This window comes from Meles meles, chromosome 9 (genome assembly GCF_922984935.1).
Source record: "Meles meles chromosome 9, mMelMel3.1 paternal haplotype, whole genome shotgun sequence".
NCBI lineage: Eukaryota > Metazoa > Chordata > Mammalia > Carnivora > Mustelidae > Meles > Meles meles.
In genome coordinates this window covers 112,734,621-112,759,133 of record NC_060074.1, presented here as the reverse complement: position 1 = coordinate 112,759,133, position 24,513 = coordinate 112,734,621, and the positions used below count along the sequence as shown (strand labels likewise).

General features: G+C 41.3%; 1 protein-coding gene, 1 non-coding gene and 1 pseudogene across 7 annotated transcripts in view; 1 reads left to right on the top strand and 2 right to left on the bottom strand.

The window, feature by feature from the left end:
- The window catches only part of WDR33 (WD repeat domain 33), a 130,832-nt gene that overhangs the window by 12,719 nt on the left and 93,600 nt on the right, over positions 1 to 24,513 (top strand). The gene's annotated exons all lie outside the window — the stretch shown is intronic.
- LOC123950460 lies at positions 3,523 to 4,472 on the bottom strand (annotated as a pseudogene).
- LOC123951245 lies at positions 20,153 to 20,260 on the bottom strand. Its single transcript, XR_006820395.1, has one exon. It is a non-coding gene; the product is annotated as a U6 spliceosomal RNA (small nuclear RNA).

The following is a 24,513-nucleotide window of genomic DNA, read 5'->3' as shown; positions in this document are numbered from 1 at the left end:
CGGTTAAGTGTCTGCCTTTAGCTCAGGTCAGATCCTGGGGTCCTGCGATTGAGCTCTGTGTTGGGCTCCTTGTTCAGTGGGTTGTCCACTTCCCCCTTTTCCTCTGCTCTTCCCCTCTGCTTGTGCTGGGGCGCGATGGTTCTCTCTCTTTCTCCCTCCTTCTTGAATAAATAAATAAATAAAATATTTAAAAAAGGAAGTAACCTGAGCTACCCAGGTGCCTCCCTCATTTTGGTTTTAATTTGCATTCATCTCATGATTAGTGATATTGAGCATCTTTTCATTTGTTCGTTGGCCATTTATATCATCTTTAGACAAATGTCTATTCAAGTCCTTTGCCCCAATTTTAATTGCGTTATTTGATTTTTTTTGTTGAGTTGTAGGAGTTTTTTATCCATTCTGGATAATTAACCCTTTATTGGATATGTGATTTTCAGATACTTTTCCCCATTCTGTAGGTTGCCTTTTCACTCTGTTGATTGTATCCTTTGCTAAACAAACGTTTTAAATTTTGGTGTTTACCTTTTGTGTGTGTGACCCTGTTCTTTTTCCACCTAACGATACATCCGAGAAATCATTCCATATCGAGTTCCCCCCTCCCTCAAACCTGCCCCATGATAATGTGATTTATAATAAGACATGTATATATATATTGTGTGTGCACTCTCTCTCTAAGAGATATCTTTTCAGATCCTTTGCCTGTTTAAAAAAGTGGGTTGTCTTTTTATTACTGGGTTGTAAGAGTTATCTGTATATTCTAAATGCTATAGGTCCCTTACCAGATCTATGATTTGAAGAACTTTTCCCTCATTCTGTGGATTTTTTCACTTTCTTTCTTTTTTTTTTAAGATTTTATTTATTTATTTGACAGAGAGAGATCACAAGTAGATAGAGAGGCAGGCAGAGAGAGAGAGGGAAGCAGGCTCCCTGCTGAGCAGAGAGCCCAATGCGGGACTCGATCCCAGGACCCCGAGATCATGACCTGAGCCGAAGGCAGCGGCTTAACCCACTGAGCCACCCAGGTGCCCCGTCTTTTCACTTTCTTGATGGTGTTATTGAAGCACAAGAGTAATTTTGGTGACGTTCAGTTTGTCTATTTTTTCTTTTGTTGGTTGTGCTTTTGGTGTCATACCTTTTTTTTTTTTCTTTTAAGATTTTATTTTTAAGTAATCTACACCCAACATGGGGCTCAAACTCACAACCTGCAGATCAGGAGTTGCATGCTCTGCCTACTGAGCCAGCCAGGCACCCTTTGGTGTCATATTTAAAGAAGGCTTTGTCTAACCTATAGTCGTGTGTGTGTGTGTGTGTGTATATATATACATTATACTATATATATAATATATATATTATATATATATATTTGCTGTATTTAATGCATTTAGCAATTGGTCAAACAGTTGATTTACCCATCGAAGAATGTGGATTGTTGTTCATGGTTGATTATGACTTCGGCATTTTGGTTAGAAAGTTATAGAGTGTTTTACTTTGTGGTTAGACATCTACAAGCCTTTGGAGCACCTAGGTGGCTTTGTTGGTTTAGCATCTGCCGTGGGCTCAGGTCGTGATCCTGAGGTCCTGAGATTGAGCGCCACATCCAGCTCCCTGCTCAGTGGGGAACCTGCTTCTTCCTCTCCTCTCCTGCTCTCTCTCTCTAAATACATAAATCTTTTTTTTTTTTTTTAAGATTTTATTTATTTGACAGACAGAAATCACAAGTAGGCAGAGAAGGAGGCGTGGGGCGGGGGCAGGCAGGCTTCCTGCAGAGCAGAGAGCCCGATGCGGGGCTCCATCCCAGGACCCCGGGATCATGACCCAAGCCGAAGGCAGAGGCTTACCCACTGAGCCACCCAGGCGCCCCGGTGTAATTTTTTTAACTTCATTTTTAATATTTGATTAAGTCTCAGTTTATTGTATCCTTAATAACCACTGTATATTTGAGATTCAGACTGTTTTGGAGGGAAATACCAAATTAAGACAGTATACATCATAGGGTAATTAAAGACACTGTATATGCCAAATACTGAGGAGCTTGTTAGGCCAATATGGGTTATAGAACTAGAAACTAAGAACTACTATTCCAAAATCAGGAGGTACTCAAAGCCTTCAGCTTGTCATTTCATCTTGCTATTGAGAAACTTAAAATATTCGGGACCATCTCTTTAGGATTGTTGCTTTGGGAATGATTTTTTTGTTAAGTGCTTTTTTTTTTATTTTATTTTATTTTATTTATTTATTTGACAGAGAGAGATCACAAGTAGCAGAGAAGCAGGCAGAGAGAGAGAGAGGGAAGTAGGCTCCCCGCTGAGCAGATAGCCCGATGCGGGACTCGATCCCAGGACCCTGAGACCATGACCCGAGCCGAAGGCAGCGGCCTAACCCACTGAGCCACTCAGGCGCCCCCCTGTTAAGTGCTTTTATCTGCAATTTAGGTATTTGTTCTTAACCTTCAGTTTAGTTGTAAACTAGGTTAAAAACGAGCTGCAAGAAGCTTTGGAAAATTCTTACCTGCTCTGTATGTAATCTTGAAATTATAGAATTGTTTTATTTCTAGAGGTCATTAAATCTAGACCTTTTAATTGGAAGAGCCTTCGCATCAAGAATTAAGAAATTACATTGTTTTGTGGTGCTTAAATTGTTACATACAGCTCTGTTTAGAATTGGTTACGGGTAAGGACTTTGGTGTACTTTTGTTTTAGTAATGCAGTGATTTTCAACTTTTAAATCTGCATTTGGCAGAGTATTTCTTGGTAGATTTTATAAACACACACACCCACCAACCCACCCACATAGCCCAAATGTGTTGCTCAATGCCTCCTTCATGGTTCCTGTACTCAAATTGTAGTTGATATTAATAAAGAGTATTTTTCACCCACGTTTTCTGCCCATGGGTGGCATTTCCAGTTATACTTTTTTACATCTGTTTTGTGCCCAGAGTAGATATTTCCAGTTCTGTGTCTGACAATGTTTCTAACACTGTAGTTAGTAGCATTATTTTTATAAGTTATTTTGTTTTTATGCATTCACTCATTCATTTGTGTACTGTATGCATGTGTTAAAAAAGGTAAAAGGTACAAGAGGATGTACAGTGAATCTGTCCTCTTCCTGCAGTTGTCTTCCCCTTTTATCTGTCTAGTAGCTATCCCTTTTAATAGTTTGTTACAAAATCTTCCAAAGTAATTTTGAGGTATATGTAGCAAATTTATATACTGTAGATGTTCCCTTTTTTGTTGCTTTTCACATGTACACTAATATTCCATACATTATTTTATAATTTTTTTTACATAAGGAAGCATTTGAGGTTTAACATAAAATCATACAAATAAAATTTGTATAAACACAAATCCACATCAAGTCGTAACACAGATAGCAAAAGACAAAGTAAGAACAAAGAAAACTAATTGGTGGCTGTATACAGTTGGACACAGTTGTGTCTTGTATACTAGAAAGTCTTTTACAAAATAATCATCTTAGATCAACGGAAGACCAATCTTCAGTGTCGTCCTGGAAGATGGGTTAACTTTAGCAATTTCCTCCTGTTTTCTCCAACGTCCTCCTTTCGTATGGCTGGTAATTGTTTTGGTGATTGCCACCCCCTCGAGATGCCTTGCCGTAAGTGCTCTGTTGGCCACTGTAGTCTGCATATCCCTGTCCATATCCATAGTTCCCATAGTTATACCCAGTATAATCATAGCCACCATAGCCACTATAGTTTTGATCACCACCATAGGCACTGTTGTAATTTCCATATCCTTGGTCATAATAGTTATTAAATCTTTGGTTCCAGTTTTGGCCCTGACCTTGTCCACGACCTTATCTACTACCACCTCGTCCACCAGGTGCAGCACCTCTTCCGTTGCTGCTGTTGCTGCCTGTATACCTCTTTGGGTTGTGCAACTTTGATTTCACACTTCCCAGAACCAGTATGATGATAATCTGCTTTCTAACAATTTCTTTACTGGCTCTTCGTCTGTATACGTGATAAAACAAAATCCTCCTCTTTCGTTTGTTTTTGTATCCATGGGAAGTTCAATATATTCAATCTCTCCAAAGTCTCCAAAATATTCTTTAATTTGTTCTTCAGAAGTATCTGGGCTTAGTCCACCCACAAAAACCTTTTTGGGCCGTTCTTTCCCTTTTAAAGCTTTGGCCCTTTTGGGGATCTATCAATTTGCCATCCAGTTTGTGTTCTTTCAGTTCCAAAACCTTATCAACACTAGCAGCATCTTTGAAAAGCACAAATCCAAATCCTCTTGATCTTCCAGTCACTGGATCTGTTTTAATTGTACCGTCCACAAGTTCCCCAAATCCAAATACTCAGTCAGATCTTTCTTGCTTGTATCCCAGCTCAAGCCTCCAATAAACATTTTACCGTCATCCTGCTGATTCTTGGTCGCGTTGATCTTGGATCCCTCTGCGAATTTCTCTTTGTTGCTTTACTCGTTCATGTCCTCCATGGTGGCAGAGTTGTTGGTCGGGGGGTGCTGGCGCTCAGTCCGGGTCGCCTGTTTTATAATTTTTAAAAAAGATTTTATTTATTTATTTGACAGAGATACAGCAAAACAGGGAACACAAGCAGGGGGAGTGGGAGAGGGAGAAGCAGGTTCCCTGCCAAGCAGGGAGCCTGATGTGGGGTCGATTCCAGGACCCCAGGATCATGACCTGAGCCAAAGGCAGACACTTAACAACTGAATCACCCAGGTGGCCCATATACTTTGCTTTTTTTGACTTGACAGTATATTTGAAGATCCTAAATAGAACTGCCTCCTTTATGATAGTTGCATAATATGCATTGTATGTATATTTCATGGTTTACTTTAACTAGTCCTCTCCTTAACAGACAAGTATGGTTTCCACTCTTTGGTTATTGCAAAAGGTGCTTCATTGAATAACCTTATGCACATATGATCGCATACATATAGAGATAAATTTAGGGAAGTGGAATTGCTTGGTCAAAGTATGTGCACTATTAGTGTATGATATGGTGGTTTTACTCACATTAACATTCATATTATGGTTTTGCTTTTGTTTTTAAGTTTTTATTTTTTAGAGAGATTGAGTACACAAGTGGGGTGGGACAGAGAGAGAGGGACAAGCTGACTGCTTCGCAGAGTGGGGAGCCCATTGAGGGGGTCGATCCCAGGATCCTGAGATCATGAGTCGAAGTCAGACACGGAACTGGTGAACCACCCAGGCATCCCTGCTTTTTCTTTTTTTTTTTTTTTTTTAAGATTTTATTTTACGTAATCTGTGTACCCAGCTTTGGGCTTTAACTAACAACCTTGAGATCAAGAGTCGCTTCTCCACTGACTGAACCAGCCAGGTGCCCCTGGATTTTGCTTTTTTGTGTGATGTTGCTTCTCAATAAGTGATGAGGAGTCATTCCTTTTTTTTTTTTTAGATTTTATTTATTTATTTGATAGATAGATCACAAGTAGGGAGAGAGGCAGGCAGAGAGAGAGGAGGAAGCAGCCTCACTGCTGAGCAGAGAGCCCGATGCGGGGCTTGATCCCAGGACTCTGGGATCATGACCTGAGCTGAAGGCAGAGGCTTAACCCACTGAGCCACCCAGGTGCCCCGAGTCATTCCTTTTTTTAAAAGAATTTTATTTATTTATTTTAGAGAGCGAGCAAGAGTGCGTGGGAGTGGGGAGCAGAGGGAGAGAGGGACAAGCAGACTCCATGCTGAGTGTGCAGCTTGGTGTGGGGCTCGATCCTAGGGCCCTGAGACCATGATCTGAGCTGAAACCAGGAGTCAGATGCTCAACTGACTGAGCCACCCAGGCACTTAGAGGAGTCATTCTTTAGCAGGAGTAATGAGGGGAATTTATCCCTTTTTGATAATTTTTATGGGATACATTTTTGCATAGTAAAATGTTATGCAGCTCATTGAATACAGTATGTAAGGTAGACCCTGAAATGCAGTTCATTAGAATCTTGTTTAATATAGGCAAAAACTTCAGATTTTATTTATTTTTTAAATTGTTTTTTTAAAGATTTTTCATTTATTTATTTGACAGAGAGAGAGAGAGAGAGAGAGAACAAGCAAAGGGAGCAGCAAAGGGAGAAGCAGGCTCCCTGCTCAGCAGGGAGCCCAAGATGGGGCTCAATCCCAGGATCCTAAGGTCATGACCTGAGCCAAAAGCAGATCCTTAACCGGCTGAACCGCCCAGGTGACCCTTTTTTAAAGATTTTATTTTATTTATTTGACAGAGAGAGAGACAGCAAGAGAGGGAACACAAGCAGTAGGAGAGGGAGAGGTAGAAGCAGACTCCCCGTGGAGCAGGGAGCCCAGTTCAGGGCTCCGTCCCAGAACTCTGGGATCACAACCCGAGCTGAAGGCAGACGCTTAATGACTGAGCCACCCAGGCATCCCCAGAACTTCAGATTTTAATAAAACTTTATGAAGAATGTAAAAAATTTAGTGAAAGATTTTAGTAAAAACATATGCTCATCTTTTTCCTGGATTCTTTTTATTTTATTATTATTATTATTATTTTTAGATTTTATTTATTTGACAGACAGAGATCACAAGCAGGCAGAGAGAGAGGAGGAAGCAGGCTCCCTGCTGAGCAGAGAGCCTGATGTGGGGCTCCATCCCAGAACCCTGGGATCATGACCTGAGCCGAAGGCAGAGGCTTTAACCCACAAAGCCACCCAGGTGCCCCTTTTTCCTGGATTCTTATAGTTGACAGAATTGTTTTCAGGCCTCTTCCCGGTGTTACCTTTCATAGGATAATTCACATTTCTAAAATTCAGACTTTTTTACTTATATTTCTGGGGTGAGTCATCATTGTCTCCAACACTAGTGTTGTACTTTTTGGACCCCATGGGGTATTTTTTTTTCCCCAGAAAAAATGTAAATATTCATATTAGAATTTTTGCAGCTTGAGGTAGGGGGTGTCTTTGAAGTCCTTTTGCCTATTTATATATCCATAGACCCCAGGTAAGGCTCCTTGCACTATTTGATAGATTTCATGTTTTTAGCATGTCTAGATTGGTGTAACACGAATTTCAGACTCCAGCTCCAATATATGAACTTAGAGGTTTTCAGCTTCTTCCTCTGCTGCTCCCTCTTAACACCTACCCTATCCGTGAATCATTTTAAAAACTCAGGTGCACCTAAAACGAATACAGTGTTATATGTCAGTTGTGTCTCAGTTAAAACAAAAACCTTTTAATCCTATTGCTATTTCCTCTGCCTGGAATCCACCTCTTCCCCCTTTTTCCAGTTTGTATATTCCTTCTTTTATCCCTGCGTACATTAATTTGCCCAGAACTTTTCTGTTTTACGTCTGTGCTCCCCCAGTCATTAATTCTTGTTTCTTCCCATAGCCTTCCCTCATAGCATTTAAAAAAGAATCCTTCAGGGTGCCTGGGTGGCTCAGTCGGTTAAGCCTTTATCTTCGGGCAGGTCATGATCCCAGGGTGCTGGGATTGAACCCGTCATCGGGCTCTGTACTCAGCAGGGAGCCTGCTTCTCCTCCTCCTGCTCCTCCTGCTTGTGCTCTCTCTCTCTCGCTCTGTCAAATAAATAAGTAAATTTTTAAAAAAGTAATCCTCCAGTATGCATTTATTAAGGTCACTAGATCATCACATACTTACTGAGTACCTACTGGGTTCCAGGTCTAGTTTTGTTTGTTTTGGTGTTAAAATATGCTTAACATAAAATAGACCGTTTTAACTTTATTATTTTTTCTTCCAGTGAAATTAATATATTTTTTTAAAGATTATTTATTTATTTATTTGACAGAGAGAGATCACAAGTAGACAGAGAGGCAGGCAGAGAGAGAGAGAGAGGGAAGCAGGCTCCCTGCTAAGCAGAGAGCCCGATGCGGGACTTGATCCCAGGACCCTGAGATCATGACCTGAGCTGAAGGCAGCAGCTTAACCCACTGAGCCACCCAGGCGCCCGAAATTAATATTTTTAAGTATACACTTGTTTGACATTAAACATGTTAACAATGTTTCATAACCATCTATCTCCAGAACCCTTTCAGCTTCTCTAACGGAAACTTTGTACCCATTAAACGTTAACTCCCTGTTCTTCCCTCCCTTATTAGCCTGTGACAAGCACTGTTCTATTTTCTGTCTCTATGAGTTTGACTACTCTAGAAACCTCATATAGTAAATATTTCCTAATTCATTCTCTGAAGCCAGTATTACCCTAATACCAAACCAGATAAAGATCATACAGGAGGAAAACTATAGGTCAGTATTTTTCATGAATATAAATGTAGACATTCTCAACAGAATAACCAGTTAAATCTAATGGTGAATAAAAAAAATTATACACATTATGACGATGTGGGGTTTATTTCAGGTATGCAAGCCTGGTTTAGCACTCAAAAATGAATTAATGTACTTCATTACATCATATGAGTTACGAAGAAAATTTATATTGATAGATTAATAAATCGTGCATTATATTAATACATGCAGAAAAGCTCCTGACAACATTCAGCATCAATTCATGATAAAATGTTCGGCAAAGCTGACACGATGGGGTTATCCTCAGTTTAATACGGTGCATCTACAAAACCTTCACAGCTAACGTCTTACTTAAAAATGAGAAATTATGGGGTTCCTGGGTGGCTTAGTCGGTTAAACATATGACGGTGGCTCAGATCATGATCTTGGAGTTCTGGGATCAAGCCCTGCCTCTGGCTGCCTGCTCAGCAGGGAGTCTGCTTGTCCCTCTTCCCCCTACCCTTCCCCCTGCTCATGCTCCTTGCTCTCTTGTTCTCTCAAATAAATAAAATCCCATCACCTCCCAATTTTTATAATTTTAAAATATTTTGTTTCTCTATTAGTTTGCTAGGGCTGCCATAACACAACTGTGTGGCTTAAATAGTCATTTATTGTCTTAGGGTTCTGAAGAGCAGGTGACTGAGATCAAGGTGTCAGTAGGGCCTTGTTCCCTCTGATGGTGTTAGGGAAGGATCTGTTCCAGGCCTGTCTCCTAGTTTCTGGTAGTTCTTAGCTTGTGCTAGTATAACTCCATTCTTTATGTGTGTCCAAATTTCTCCTTTTTATGAGGACACTAATCCTGTTGAATTATAGACTCCTCCTACTCCATTATGACTTCATCTTAACTAACGACATCTGGAATGTCTCTATGCCTCAATAAGGTGCTAAGGGTTAGGACTTCAACATGTGGATTTTGAGGAGGGGATGTAATTCAACCAATAACATTCTGTCTCTGCATTCATACATACATATATACATATTTTTTAACTGTTTGAGAGCAATTTCAGACATCAGGATACCAAATGCTTCATTCAGTATGCAGTAGCAACATGCAGTATCACATCTAAGAAAATTTGCCATAATTCCCTATTATTATGTAATGTCTGCTCTACATTCAAATGATCTTTGGTAGATTTTTTTTTTCAAGCCCCAGAACCAGTCATCCTACTTTTTAATTTTTCATACATATACTTTTTATTTTTTTATTTTTAAAATTTTTGTTTTTTCTTAAAGGTTTTTTTGTTTTGTTTTGTTTTGTTTTTGTTTTTAATTTGAGAGAGCGAGTGAGCACAAGCAGGGGAAAGGGGCAGAAGGAGAAGGGAGCTGGACGCCAGGCTGGATCCCAGGGTTCTGGGATCATGACCTGAGCCAAAAGCAGATGCTTAACTGACTGAGCCACCTAGGTGTCCCTCTTTTTTTTTTTTTTTTTAAAGATTTATTCGTTTTAGAGAGTGAGCACGTGCACACACACACATTAATGGGTGGAGGGGCAGAGAGAGGGAGACAAACAGACTCCCTGCCCAGTCCACAGCCCAGGATGGGAGCTTCCTCTCACAACTCTGAGATTATGACCTGAGCCGAAATCAAGAGTCAGATGTTGAACCGACAGAGCCCCCCATTGGTACCCTCATACCCTCTCTTTTTAAGACGTTCTCACTGAAGTAGTTCAATAGCAAATCAGGTCTCTGTGCTCTGCCAACCTGTTGAGGAGGAGTAGAAACCATTTGCTTTCTCTGTCCAGGAGTCTTAACAAAGGAGACATATCTCTTGGCGGATAGTTAAGAGGGTGGTTATTAACATTAATTAGTCGTCTCTGTTAACGGTTATTCCGGTGAATGAACTTTTTCGCTTTGTGTATCTCAAGCATTGTCTCCCACCACCGAAAAATGTTTATTTTACATGTACAGCACATACTCTGTGTTTTAAGTTTAGATTATCTGGAACATACCTTTTCAATTTGGTGATAATTCTCTTAGCTCATTGCTTGTAATATACAAACAGAAAAATTAATGTTCTGTGAGCAAATACTTTCTACTGCATAGTTAATACTTTTTCCTTTGTTTGGAGGAGATACTTTGGAATTATGTAAGTACCTGTTCTCAAACTTTTGCCCACTAATTTTAGCATCCATTGGTGGAAGCTGTATGCGGCAAGTATTGTTGGGTGTTTCAGTAGTGATTTTCTGTTACATATTTTAACCTATATCTGTTATAATTCTTACATGTATGCAAGGCATTGGAAATACAGAGACTAAAAGCATTCAGTCCTGCAGTGAGTGCCTGGGTGGCTCAGTCAGTTAAGGGACTGCCTTTGGGTCAGGTCCTTGCCATGGCCCGCGTGACAAATCGACCAGGAAGCGCGAGGGTAAGAGGATGGTGAAAAGAAATTAAAGAGACAAAGAGATGGGGGCAGGAGGAACATAGGGGATGATTTCCACCAATGCCGCTTTATTAGTAAAACCATGGGAATATATAGAAGTCTTACAATGAAAGGGTGATTTATCTAAGTGTTGCTGCGTGATTAAAGGTTCACATACCAGCTCCATAATATTTTCCACTACAGACATACCAACGCCAGATGGTGGATGGTAAACATCATTCCAATATAAAAACACTCAAAAGATTATCTAGTAGCTTATAACAGGACAGCAAGAACCACTAGAAGATTAATGAGTGCACCTGGGCTGTCTTGAAGGTCAACTATCTAGAGGAGCATGTGAGAGGTCACATAGGCGAGCAAGCAGCGCATGGCACAGGCTCTTTCTCAGTGCAAACTCAACTCCATTATCCTTTGCCTTAAATCAGGCAGTGAGACGTTGGAGGAGGCATAAGTCAGAGCCTGGTTTGGCTCTCGTCTTGAGCCTTATCACGGCTTCCCACATCTCCCCCTTCTTTTTTAAGTAAATTGAGCATATGAAGTTGGGCTTGGGTAGGCAGTCGTTGCTGCCCTGTTCGATATACAGAAATAGCCCAGCCGATGAGGAGGGCGGTGAGAATCACAAAAATGATTATAAAAATCCAGAAGGAGTGTTTCATGATATTACCCGGATTAAAACCTCGAAGGCCGCTTAGTATTTGATTTACTACCTCAGCAGGGTTTTCTAATGTCAATTGAGCATGTCCTATGTTAGTGATTTCTCTTTGTAGTTCAGCAAGGTCCAAGCTAACGTTATTATGAAACCATACCCCTTGTAAATGGTGTTTAACTGCGTCCCATGAATAATTAAAGGCCTTAAGGGGGGTAATGCAAATGTGCTGAAATCCCCCATGACATGTCAACAACATTTGTGTCCTCAAGGTGGATAGTTGTCCCTCTAGATATTCTACGGCTTCTTCCAGCCTCTCCAGTCTACTCAGGATCTTTTCATCGATATGCTCCTAGGCAGTCAGGGCAAGAGGAATATTTTTTGCTCAGGAGTTTACGTGCGTAGCAGTGTGAACAGATTGTGAGAGAGCAACGGCAGAATCAGTGGCAGTAGCAGTCACAGAAATTAGTACAGCTATTCCTGCTAACAATAATCCTAAAAAACATTTAACCCTATTAATTTGATGTTGTAGTTTACAGCTAATTGATAACCATAATTAGCATACCAGGGATCCTCTATCTCTACCGGTAATAGAACGTACGAGGGTTGCATAACCAGGAATATCATAACAGAGGAGTCTCCAAAGGCTGGGAAAGACAAGGGTAAGCAATTTGTCAAAATACTATTGTTACATTCAATTTGATATATTGGGAAACATCCTCTAGTTCTCTCGTACATATGTGGACGAACAGCGCTGGGTCCTACAACTAAGAGGAAAGGGCGTGGAACACAAGTCTTTACAGAAATGTCCACTTGGGTAGCCCGTTCCAAGGTATGGTCACCCATACGAACAGAGACCGGGCCCAAGGCAGTCACCAGTTTCCATAATTCAGAATGAACCATTTCTTTTGTAGTAAACAGTCCTCCCGGTATTGTCACGTTGTGAGATTGCAAGTGGGGAGAGTGCAGTCCTCCAGGATGCAGGATGCGCTTCTTAGAATGATAATGAAGGTTTCTTTGACCAGTCGGTAATGACAAATCCCGGGATTCCAGGAGGCGTAATAAGCCGCGGTACTTCTTGCATGCACTCACTCCACATAGGACCTGGAAGAGAGAAATGAAGATTTTTAGGACAGAAAGAATGGGCAGGGGGAAACATTCCTAGCCCAGAAAATGTAGGTGACTCTTCACCGGTGATTTCAAATAGACTCCATTCCTCGAGTCTTTTAGCGATTGCCCCGGTGTGAGGCACCCTTCTAAGGTAAGATACTACATGGGGAACCTGTTTGACCACCATGCAACCATTCATCAAAATTTGTTTCTGAGAAGGGGCTTGGAAACAAATGGGGACTTGGGCTGATGTCCCAGTCCAATTCATATAATGCTCAGCATGATCTATTCCTTCTGAGTTAATGCCCCCGAATTGATCAATTATGTTAGTATGGAATTGAGGAGTTGGATTGTCCCAAGTAACGGGATGCACCATGGGTGGATCGGGCAAGTAAGCCCAATAATGCATTGCCTGTACTCTTTGTGGGGAAATGAGTGCGAGTAAAGTGGAGAGGAGAGAAAGCAAAACATGATTAAATGGGGTCTGTGCAGCAATTTCAAGAGCCTGCTGGATGAGATTCCTCATCTGCTGTTGTCTGAATGGAGGAAGATGTCTTCGCCGCCTCCTCTGACTTCTTTGGTTCAGGGTCAGTTTCTCCAGGCGTTGTTGTACTGGGGAGGAGTCGACACCACCTCTCCGGGAGCCAGCGCGGGGTGTCCTCATCCTGTGGAAAAATACAGACAAAACCTCTCCCTTTGCGGAGTACTGCATCTCGGCCTTTCCATACTCCGGTCAGGGGATCCTTCCACCGAGCGTATGGGAGTGGAGAAAAGTCAGGATGCCAAAATCGCTTAGCAGCTGTCCGGCCTACATCATCAACATTCAAAAAATTTAAAACATATAAAGTTAAATTTAAATGCATATGTGGGGAGTATTTCACTTTTCCCTGTAGTATCTCCCCCTCTTTTAATTTTTTAAGATAGGATCTAAGGGTGCTGTTTGCACGTTCCACAATGGCTTGACCTTGAGAATTGTATGGAATTCCTGTGGAATGTGCTATTTGAAAAATAGCACAAAAGGTCTGAAAAGCCTGGGACGTAAAAGCAGTCCCATTATCTGTTTTTTTTTTTTTTTTTTTAAAGATTTATTTATTTGACAGATAGAGATTACAAGTAGGCAGAGAGGCAGGCAGAGAGAGAGGAGGAAGCAGGCTCCCAGCTAAGCAAAGAGCCCGATGCGGGGCTCGATCCCAGCACCCCGGGATCATGACCTGAGCTGAAGGCAGAGGCTTTAACCCGCTGAGCCACCCAGGCGCCCCCCATTATCTGTTTTAATTGTCTTTGGCGTGCCTAGGGTGGCAAATGCTGAAAGTAAATGATTTTGAACGTCAGTGAAAGATTTCCCAGAATGTGCTGTAGCATGTATAAATCCAGAAAAGGTATCAATAGAAACATGGAAATATTTAAGTTTTCCAAACGGAGGAAAAATAGTTACATCCATTTGCCATAAATGATTAGGCATTAGGCCTCGAGGATTTACAACGTAAGTTGGCTGAGGGTGATGCATAGGGCAAGTAGAACAGTTTTTAACTATTTGCCGAGCTTCTTCCCTGGTCAGCCGGAATTGCTTGCACAGGGCGGCTGCATTTTGGTGAAATCGGGCATGACTTTGAGTAGCCTGATCAGTTTTAGTGGTCATTGCTAATTGTATTTGGTTAAAGCTTCCGCAATAGCATTGCCTTCAGCTAAAGGCCCGGGCAGATTAGTATGTGCCCTGATGTGTGAAATGTATATGGGATTAATTCTCTTATTCAGTAATTGTTGAATATTTGTGAAGAGGTAAAAAAGCTCTTCATCATTAGTAAGGATATAAGCAGTAGGCAATATTGGGACAGCGCGTGCCACGTAATCACTGTTACTATATAAATTATATGGTTCAGGAAATTTTTCCAAAGCCAACAGTATTGCCTTTAATTCAGCTCTTTGAACTGACTTAGTAGCATAAAACGCCTGAAAAGATTCCTGACCCGAGCAGGAAGATTTATGAATGCCAATATGCCCTCTCTTATCTGCATCCATGAAGACATTAATAGCAGAAGTGAGAGGCAGTGTTTGAATAGGATTATTCATCATAGTAGGGGTAGTGGAAAGAAATTGTAATAATTTATCTGCTGGCAAGTGATACTTAAGCTGTCCTGGATAATTAGAAAGAGCTATTTGCCAGTCAAGATTAAGACTAAATAACGTTTGTATATGCTCAATTGTTAACATAGGCAGGACCAGAAATTCAGGTTCCTTACCTGTAATAAGAATAATCTTCTGACGACCTCTGTTAATCAGTTGTGTTACTAACTCTGTTTGCCCAGTGATGACATGTAGTTGGTGTAAAGCTAAGTGAATCCACTCCAAAGGCCCATGAACCTGCCATATAACTGCTAAAAGGTAACTTGGATGGCATTAACAGTATTAGATATATTGGCGTGGCAGGGTCATACTGACAGAGCTGCGCCTGTGACAATTTATCATTAACTAATTGTAACGCTGCTTTAGCGTCCTTGGTTAAAGTTCAAGGAGAGGAGGGAGAACTATCCCCTTTTAAGATATCAAATAAAGGCTTTAGGTCCTCAGCAGTTAGATGTAAAAAGGGTCTAATCTGGTTAATATCTCCTAATAATTTTTGAAAATCATTTAAAGTATGCAAAGACTGTGTACGCAGAGAAATTTTTTGAGGACGAATTCTTTTATTCTCAATAATAAATTCCAAACATTCAAAAGCCTCCATTTTTTGCACCTTCTCAGGAGCAACTACTAAATTATATTGCTATAATTGAGCAACTAAAAAGGCAAAGGCTTGTTGCAAAATTTCCTCCGTTTCAGCCACTAGAAGAATATCATCCATATAGTGTATACAATAAATCATCGGCTCAAATTGTGTCCGAAATGGAGAAATTGCACGAGAAACAGATTCCTGGCATAGAGTAGGACTATTGGCCATGCCCTGAGGCAGGACCTGCCACTGATAACGTTTAGCAGGTTCCTTATGATTAGTACTGGGAATAGTAAAAGCAAATCGTTCACAGTCTGGGGGGCTAGTGGAATGGTGAAAAAACAATCTTTTAGATCTAATATAATTAATTTATATTGCAGAGGAATGGCCGATGGTGTAGGTAATCCAGGCTGAAGGGCCCCCATAGGTTTCATTGTGGCATTTACTGCCCTTAGATCCTGCAAAAGTCTCCATTTTCCTGATTTCTTTTTAATTACAAATTAAAAGTATTAATGGAGTATTCCAAGGGCTAAAAGATTCCTTTAAATGACCCAAAAGCAGCTGTTCTTCCGTTAAAGCCATTGCCGCTGCCAGTTTTTCTGCATGTAAGGGCCACTGATGCATCCATACAGGGTCATCAGATTTCCATTTGATAGGCAGCGCATGAGGAGATTTCAGTGGTCCTGAGGAAAACCCAAACCAGCCTTAGAATGCTGTGACTGTATCTGGAGCGGGTCTGGCTCTCCCTGTAAGTTCTTTCCTAAACCTTTTCCCTGTTTATATCCCATCTTTTTCATTAGGGCCATTGCAATTGAATGTTGTTCATTTTTATGAATAGGGGCTGATGCCAAAGAGACTCCCATACTGTGAGTACATCACGGCCCCATAAATTAAGATCAGTTTGTAACATTGAAAAAGATTGAAACACCCCCTGGTGGCCTTCAGCAGTAGACCAGTTTAGAAAATTTGCACTTAACTTAGGAGCGTGAGCTTGTCCTACACCCTTAATGGAAGTATCCGAATCCACAAGAGGCCAATTTCTAGGCCAGTGTTGGAAAGCAATCACTGAAACATCCGCTCCTGTGTCGACTAACCCCAAAAAGCCTCGGCTCTGAATTGTTAGAGTCAAGTAAGGTTTATCTGCAGAAATTAATTGGGCCCAACATATATCAGTCGAGCCCAAACCTCCAGTTCCTCTCCTGCCCTTTATGGCTGGATTATTAGTTTCCATTCGTGGCATAATAATTAATTGAGCAATGGGAACTCGAGGTTGCCAGGAGAGCACTCCTTCTCTCAAGGTAGCCATGATTTTAATTTCTCCTGTATAGTCTTCATCTATTTTTCCAGGGTGAATGGACAGACCTTTCATAGTCCAGCTAGACCTTCCTAGTAACAGGCCCCAGGTTCCTTTTGGCAGTGGCCCCCAGATACCGGTTGTAATAGCTGTTGGAGGCTCGCCTGCCTCTATGTATACAGGAAAATCGGGTGCGAGATCTAGTCCTGCACTGGAGGGGGTACCTCGGTATAATTTGTCGATGCCTGGGAGGTCAGATGTGTTGGCGTGGATGGGGAGAACTGAGGAATCATTTCTGCTATTGTTTGGTGGGGCTGCAGCGAGCCCCGCTTCCAGTTTCCCTGAATCGGATTCCCAAACCGGTCTTTTTGTGAGCGACATTCATTTGCCCAATGGTAGCCTCTTTGGCAACGAGGGCACAAAGAGAGAGGTGGAGTTCATCCACTTTTGGATGAGCCAGAAACCTTTTAAGGCGGCCAAACCATCATTAATCTGAGGACATCGAGCCCTAATATGTCCAGGTTGTCCACATTGAAAACAGAGACGTTTTTGTTGAGAGTCTCTGTCCATAATTCATTTCTGCAGTTCCCTAGGGGGTATGCCTTTTAAGGCGGCAGCCAAGGTTTCCCCTTGAATGTAAGAAGATCCAATTTCAGCACATAGTCGGATATAATCCTCTAATGTGCCTGACTTTTTCCAAGGCCGAATAGCAGCTTGACAGGCAGAGTTTGCATTTTCAAAAGCCAACTGTTTAACAGTTATTGTTCCAGCCTCTCCATCAACTACAATTCTGCCCACTGCCTTTAATAATCGTGCCACAAAATCTTGATAGGGCTCATCTGGGCCTTGACATATTTTAGATATTTCCTCAGTTCTTGCCCCAGAAGAGGGAAGTCGTTTCCATGCCTTTAAAGCACATTGTGAAATTTGCTGGTAAGCAATTTCAGGATATTCTATTTGTGCCTGAACTTCAGAGTAAGCCCCGCTTCCCGTTAGCATCTCATGAGAAATTGAGATGTTAGTCCTTCCATTATAAATGGTCATTTCATTAGCTCTTTCAAAAAACTCCGTCTTCCATAATAGTTGGTCACCACCCGATAAACAAGCCTGTGCGATAACCTTCCAATCCCCTGGGCATAAAGCTTCCAAACCCACGCTATCCAGCAAGGAAAAAGTATAGGGTGCAGTGGGACCATATTGGGAAGAGGCTGTTTTTATTTCTTTTAATATCTTAAAGTTCACACTATTATAAGCTCTCTGACCATTAGCCATCTGAGTCACAGGATATGCTGAAAAGGCTGAGGTATCCTCCCCTGCTTGTTGGGCCTGAAAAAGTGATCTTTGAAGAGGATTAATTTTTAATGGCTCATCTCCTTCAGGGAGTTGTTTAAAATAAACAGTTGAACGGGAGCTAGTGGGAAACAGGCTCTTAGGCATTAGTTCTCCTTCTTTATAAGGCACCCCAGATTGAGGATGCTGCATTAATGGGAATCCAGTATTTAAGCCCCTTTTTGTTTTATTGAAAGTCTTAATCGGAGATGTTTGGGTCTGACTGTGTTTACAGGGCATAGTTTGAATTTCTTGAGACCTGACAACTGGCTCTAAAGAGAGTTCTTGGACTTGGCCAGATATCTGGTCGGCTATGGGAGGGGCAGAGGGGGCCACGGGAGGAACGGAAGCAAGGAGAACTTCCTTATTGTCATCCAAAGGCACCTCATCGTCAGGGGCATCTAAGGGATCCTCCTGTAGAGGTGGCAAGAAGTCAGGTGTGGCTGCAGGTGGGGAGGCGTTATTTATGACGCCTGAACTTTCATATACGTTTTGAGTCTCTTCCTCTATTAAGTCATAAGAGGATTCTTGAGAGGCGATGGAAATTAGATCGATAGAATGTTGAGGATCTAAAGCCTCTCTAATATCTTCCCAAATTTTCATTGTTCCTTCAGGGCAGGCGTCGGGGCCCCTAATTTTTAACTGATTTTTAATTTCCTGACCCACCTTCTGTCATAATTGTCAATTTACAGTTCCCTCTTTAGGAAACCAAGGACAAAGTCCTGAAATAACTTCAAAAAATTGTTGCAAAGCCTTCCTTGAGACTTTGGACCCTTTTTGTTTTAAAAGAGCCTGTAATGCAGTCACAAAGAGATCCTGTTCCACAGACTGAGAGTGCCCCATTATATACTCCTGCTGTCGCCCGCACCGTCCGGGCGCCTCTTACCTGAATGGCGGTAACTACTTACCTGTGTATGCGCGGCGCTCCCTTGACCTGTGCTCGAAGTCCCTGTTCGGGCGCCACTTGCCACGGCCCGCGTGACAAATCGACCAGGAAGCGCGAGGGTAAGAGGATGGTGAAAAGAAATTAAAGAGACAAAGAGATGGAGGCAGGAGGAGCATAGGGGATGACTTCCACCAATGCTGCTTTATTAGTAAAACCATGGGAATATATAGAAGTCTTACAATGAAAGGGTGATTTATCTAAGTGTTGCTGCATGATTAAAGGTTCACATACCAGCTCCATAATATTTTCCACTACAGACATACCAACGCCAGATGGTGGATGGTAAACATCATTCCAATATAAAAACACTCAAAAGATTATCTAGTAGCTTATAACAGGACAGCAAGAACCACTAGAAGATTAATGAGTGCACCTGGGCTGTCTTGAAGGTCAACTATCTAGAGGAGCATGTGAGAGGTCACATAGGCGAGCAAGCAGCGCATGGCACAGGCTCTTTCTCAGTGCAAACTCAACTCCATTATCCTTTGCCTTAAATCAGGCAGTGAGACGTTGGAGGAGGCATAAGTCAGAGCCTGGTTTGGCTCTCGTCTGGGGTCTTATCTCGGCTTCCCACAGGTCCTGATCCCAGTGGGGAGCCTGGTTCTCCTCTTCCTCTGCCCCTCCCCCACTGCACTTGTGTGTGCATGCATGTTCTCTTTCAAATAAAATCTTTAAGAAAAATTAGAAACATTCAGTCCTTGCTTACATGTAATTTGCAGTTTAGGCAGAAAGATAGACATGGGAGGTTTTGCCAGTGAAATACATGTTTTCTAGGATTATGCATAATATATTTTGGGAGTGTAAAGACTGAATAAATTGAGCATAAATTAACAAAATTAATTTAGAACGTCAGTATATGGTTGTGAGAATATTGGGCAAAGTTAGAGAGTTTAGAAGACTATTTTATTTATTTATTTATTTTTAAAGAATTTATTTGTTGGAGAGAGAGGGAGAGAGAGAGAAAGTGGTTGAGCACAAGCAGGGCAGAGGGAGAAGTGGGCTTCCCGCTGAGCAAGGAACCTGATATGGGACTTGATCCCAGAACCCTGGGATCGTGACCTGAGCTGAAGAAGGCAGATGCTTAATGGATTGAGCCACCCAGGTGTTCCCCAGAAGGGTATTTTAAAAAGAAAAACATTTTAAAAAGAAAAATACCTGGGTGGCTCAGTGGGTTAAAGCCTCTGCCTTCAGTTCAGGTCGTGATCCCACGGTCCTGGGATCGAGTCCCACATCGGGCTCTCTGCTCGGCAGGGAGCCTGCTTCCTCCTCCCTCTCTGCCTGCCTTTCTGCCTACTTGTGATCTCTGTCTGTCAAATAAATAAATAAAATCTTAAAAAAAAAATCACTCCTACCTTCTCATAAAAGTGATCCATATCTGTTGTAGATAGCTTGAAAGAACTGAAGGTATAAAGACAGCCAAATTTTACTTAACTCCCATGCGTTGTTACTTTTCTTTTATGTTCCTTTCTATTTTGAGGGGCTTTTTTTGTTCTGTTTTGTGGAATGTTTCATGAATTTGCATGTCATCCTTGTGCGGGGACCATGCTAATCTTCTCTGTATTGTTCCCAGTTTTAGTATATGTACTGCTGAAGCGAGCATCCATTTTTTGGCTTTTGCACAAAAGTATATGGTTCTTTTAAAGTAATTATAATTATTTACACTCTGATTTCCACTTAACATTGGGTCATAAAGTTTGTTTAAAATATTTCAAGATTTTTAGTGATTATATAAAATTTCATGTTATAGATAGGCAGAGGTTATTAGTTATTAGTTGCTTATGCCTGTGAACTTGACTGAAAGACTTTTTTTTTTTTTTTTAAGATTTTATTTATTTGACAGACAGAGATCCCAGGTAGGCAGAGAGGCGGGCAGAGAGAGAGGAAGAAGCAGGCTCCCTGCCTAGCAGAGAGCCCGATGTGGGACTCGATCCCAGGACCCTGGGATCATGACCTGAACCGAAGGCAGAGGCTTTAACCCACTGAGCCACCCAGGTGCCCCAACTGAAAGACTTTTTGCAAAACAAAATATTTTATTAGTCTACATTGATCTCTATTAAATCATAGAATGGGTTTCTGAAATTTATTTTTTAAGAAGATATTATTTATCTGAGATAGTGGGCAGGGCAGTGAGGAGGGGCAGAGGAAGAGGGAGAAGCAGGCTCCCTGTTGAGCAGGGACGTCCGTATGAGTTTGAGTCATGACTTGAGCTGAAGGCAGACCCTTAACTGACTGAGCCACCGAGGCACCCCTAGTGGTCCTTAATCTTATTCCTTCTTTTTAGAGATCAAATTGTCAAAAATTTCTCTAGCATAGGCAGGAACCAGAGCCTTAGAGTCCAATTTAGCTTTCCTAGTTTCGTTCTTTGTATTCTAGTGATACTGTATCCCCATCCCCAAAATTTAGGTGTTCTGTGGAGGTGTTGCAAGTAGGCGTTACAAATATATTAGATTGATACAACTTTGCTGTATATCTTTTATTCCGCCCAAAGATTTTACTTATTTATTTGAGAGAGAGAAAGAGTACAAGCAGGGGAGAGGCAGAGGGAGAGGTAGAAGCAGGCTCCCCACTGAGCAGGGAGCCAGACATGGGGCTTAATCCCAGGATCCCGGGATCATGACCTGAGCTGGAGGCAGATGCTTAACTGACTGAGCCACCCAGGTGCCTTTTTGCTGTATGTCTTGAACTTCCTTCGAAGATGTGACTTGAGCTCTGCAGGTGCTCCAGTTCTGTTATTTTCCCCATTGAATAGTATTAAGTATTTCCAACTCCAGGTGATTATTGTTATTCATGGCAGTTGTATTCTATGATGTTGCAGACACTGAATTAGCAAATACTGAATGGTTTTTTCCAGGGGAAATGCGGAGTTAGATTCCTGTGAGCCTCTGGTGACATTTGCAGTAAAGCCAATTGAGGCATAATCTTATGTGTGCTTCTGTTTAAAGATACCTTATTTAATGCATATTGTTGATCCATTAACATTGACTTCATGGTCGGTAGTACTAGTTACAGCTCCTGCCTGAACCAGGCCTGTGTACTTCCTCCGTTAAGGCACATCACAGCCGTCTAGAGCTTAGGAACACTATACAGCACTTCAGCACAAAACTTGGAGACAATTTCAAGCAGTGAAATTAAAAAAAAAAAACAAAATGTGAAAAACTTGGCACTCAGTAGATTGCAAAAAGGACACCTGTTTACAGTATGAGAGCTGAAACAAGAAGGCAGAGCATTGCCTGGTTAGACCTCAGCTGGGAACTTGAGCTCTGGGTCAGTTCAAGTTTTTCTTTACTCTCTATGTCTACAAATGATGCCAAAGATTTGGGGCTACAGATAAATTTTACCAAGTAGATAAATTTGTAAATGGGGAATCTTTAAATGAAGATCATTCTAGTTTGAGCAAAGGGAAACCATAAACTGTTTTTCCTGTTAAGCTGTTTGTTGTTGTTAACTGCTGGGATGTAAGAAGTATGTTTTTTCGTTCAAAATTCAAACAGCTGAATTGTGTACTGAATTTTTTCCCCCGAGCCTAGTCATATCGGAGGTAAATGACAATGACCTAACTATACATTTACTCCCCAAAGCAGTACACAAAAGGCATGAAGAAAGAATGTAAATGTGCATAGAGGTGGGAGTAAAAGTGGTTAATAAAATGGAACAAAGTATTTAACCTTTTATTTTTATTTTTTTTTAAAGATTTTATTTATTGAGAGAGAGAGAGAGAGCAAGCAGGGGGGAGTGGCAGAGGAAAAGAGAGAGGCAGGCTCCCTACTGAGCAGGGAGTCCTATGCGGGACTCTATCCCAGGACCCTGGGATCATGACCTGAGTCAGAGGCAGATGCTTAACCGATTGAGCCACCCAGGTGCCCTCTATTTAATCTATTATTAATAAGAAAATTAAAATAGAGCCTAGAAGAAGTGTTTTCTTTTTTTCCCTAAGGCAGCAAAGATTCTTTGACTTAAAGCTTTATATACAATGATGATCGGTGCAATTTGAGTTTTAGAAGGATATGTTTTAAAAACAATTCACGAAGGGTGCCTGGGTGACTCAGTGGGTTAAAGCCTCTGCCTTTGGCTTGGGTCATGATCCTAGGGTCCTGGGATTGAGCCCCACATCGGGTTCTCTGCTCAGTGGGGAGCCTGCTCCCCGCCCCCCTGCCTGCCTCTCTGCCTGCTTGTGAGCTCTCTCTGTCAAATAAATACTTTTTTTTTTTTTAAAGATTTTATTTATTTATTTGACAGACAGAGATCACAAGTAGGCAGGCAGAGAGGCAGGCAGAGAGCGAGAGGAGGAAGCAGGCTCCCGAGCAGAGATCCCGATGTGGGCCTCGATCCCACGACCCTGGGATCGTGACCAGAGCTGAAGGCAGAGGCTTTAACCACTGAGCCACCCAGGCGCCCCCAAATAAATAAAATCTTAAGAAAAACAACAAAAAAAAATTCACTGGGCGTCTGAGTGGCTCAGTGGGTTAAGCATCCGCTTTTGGCTCAGGTCATGATCCTGGGGTTCTGGGATGGAGCCCCATGTCGGGCTCCCTGCTCAGCGGGGAATCTGCTTTTCCCTTTGCCCTTCCCCTGCTTGTGCTCTCTCTCTCTCTCAAATAAGTAAATAAAATCTTAAAATTAACAAAACAAAACAAAAAACAATTCAAATAAAAAAAACAATTCAAATATCCAGCAACCAAACATGTTTTACAGGTAAACCATCCAAGTAGTTTTTATTCATTAATATTTATAAATACACAAAGCAGCTTCATTAGAGATTTCAGTTTTCTTCTTCAGTTCCAGAAGGGAGGGGTTTGGGGGATGGGGTAACCTGGTGATGGGTATTAAGGAGGGCATGTTTTGTTATGAGCACTGGGTGTTATATGCAACTAATTAATTGTTGAACACACATCAAAAACTAATGACGTACTTACTATATGTCACCTAATTGAACATAATAATAAAAAAAAAGAAAGAAAAACCTCAGTGTTCATTATCAGTAGGAATAAAGGTATTTTCTTTACCATAGTAGCAACAAGAAAATAAAATTAGCAATAATTACTTAATATTTATTCTGTTTATCTAAAGTAACTAGGTAAATTCTATTTACTTAATTTTATTTACCCAATTTACCTAATTGAACTGTATAAATTCAGTAAATAATTTGGTATAACATTATTTTGCACTATATTTTAAAAATTGAGGTATCCTTGCATATAATGTCAGTTTCATGTGTACAGCATAATGACTTGATATTTGTATATATTGCAAAATGGTCACCACAAATTTAGTTAATAGCCATCACCTTTCATAGTCAAGAAGTTTTTTTTCTTGTGGTGAGAACTTATAATCTCTTAGCTACTTTCAAATTTGCAGTACAGTATTACTATTATTTTTAAAAATATTTTATTTATTTATTTGACAGAGAGAGCACAAGCATGGGGAGCGCCAGGGAGAGGGAGAAGCATGCTCCCCACTAAGCAAGGAGCCCAATGCAGGGCTTGATTCCAGGATCCCGAGATCATGATCTGAGCCAAAGGCAGATGCTTAACCAGCTGAGCCACCCAGGTGTCCTGCAGTGCAGAATAATTAATTAGAGTTACCCTAGTGTCCATTACATTTCCACAACTTAATTATTTTATAAATTGAAGTTTGTATTTTTTGATTGCCTTCACCCAGTGTCTCCCACCTCCATCCCCCACCTCCGGCAACCACCAATCTATTTTCTTCAGTCTGCGCATGTGGGTATTTTTATTTGTTTCTGATTCCACATGTACATTTCACCTATACAGTATTTGTCTTTCTCTGATTTATTTCACTTAGCATAATGCCTTCAAGGTCCATCTGTGTTGACAAAAATGGCAAAATTTTATT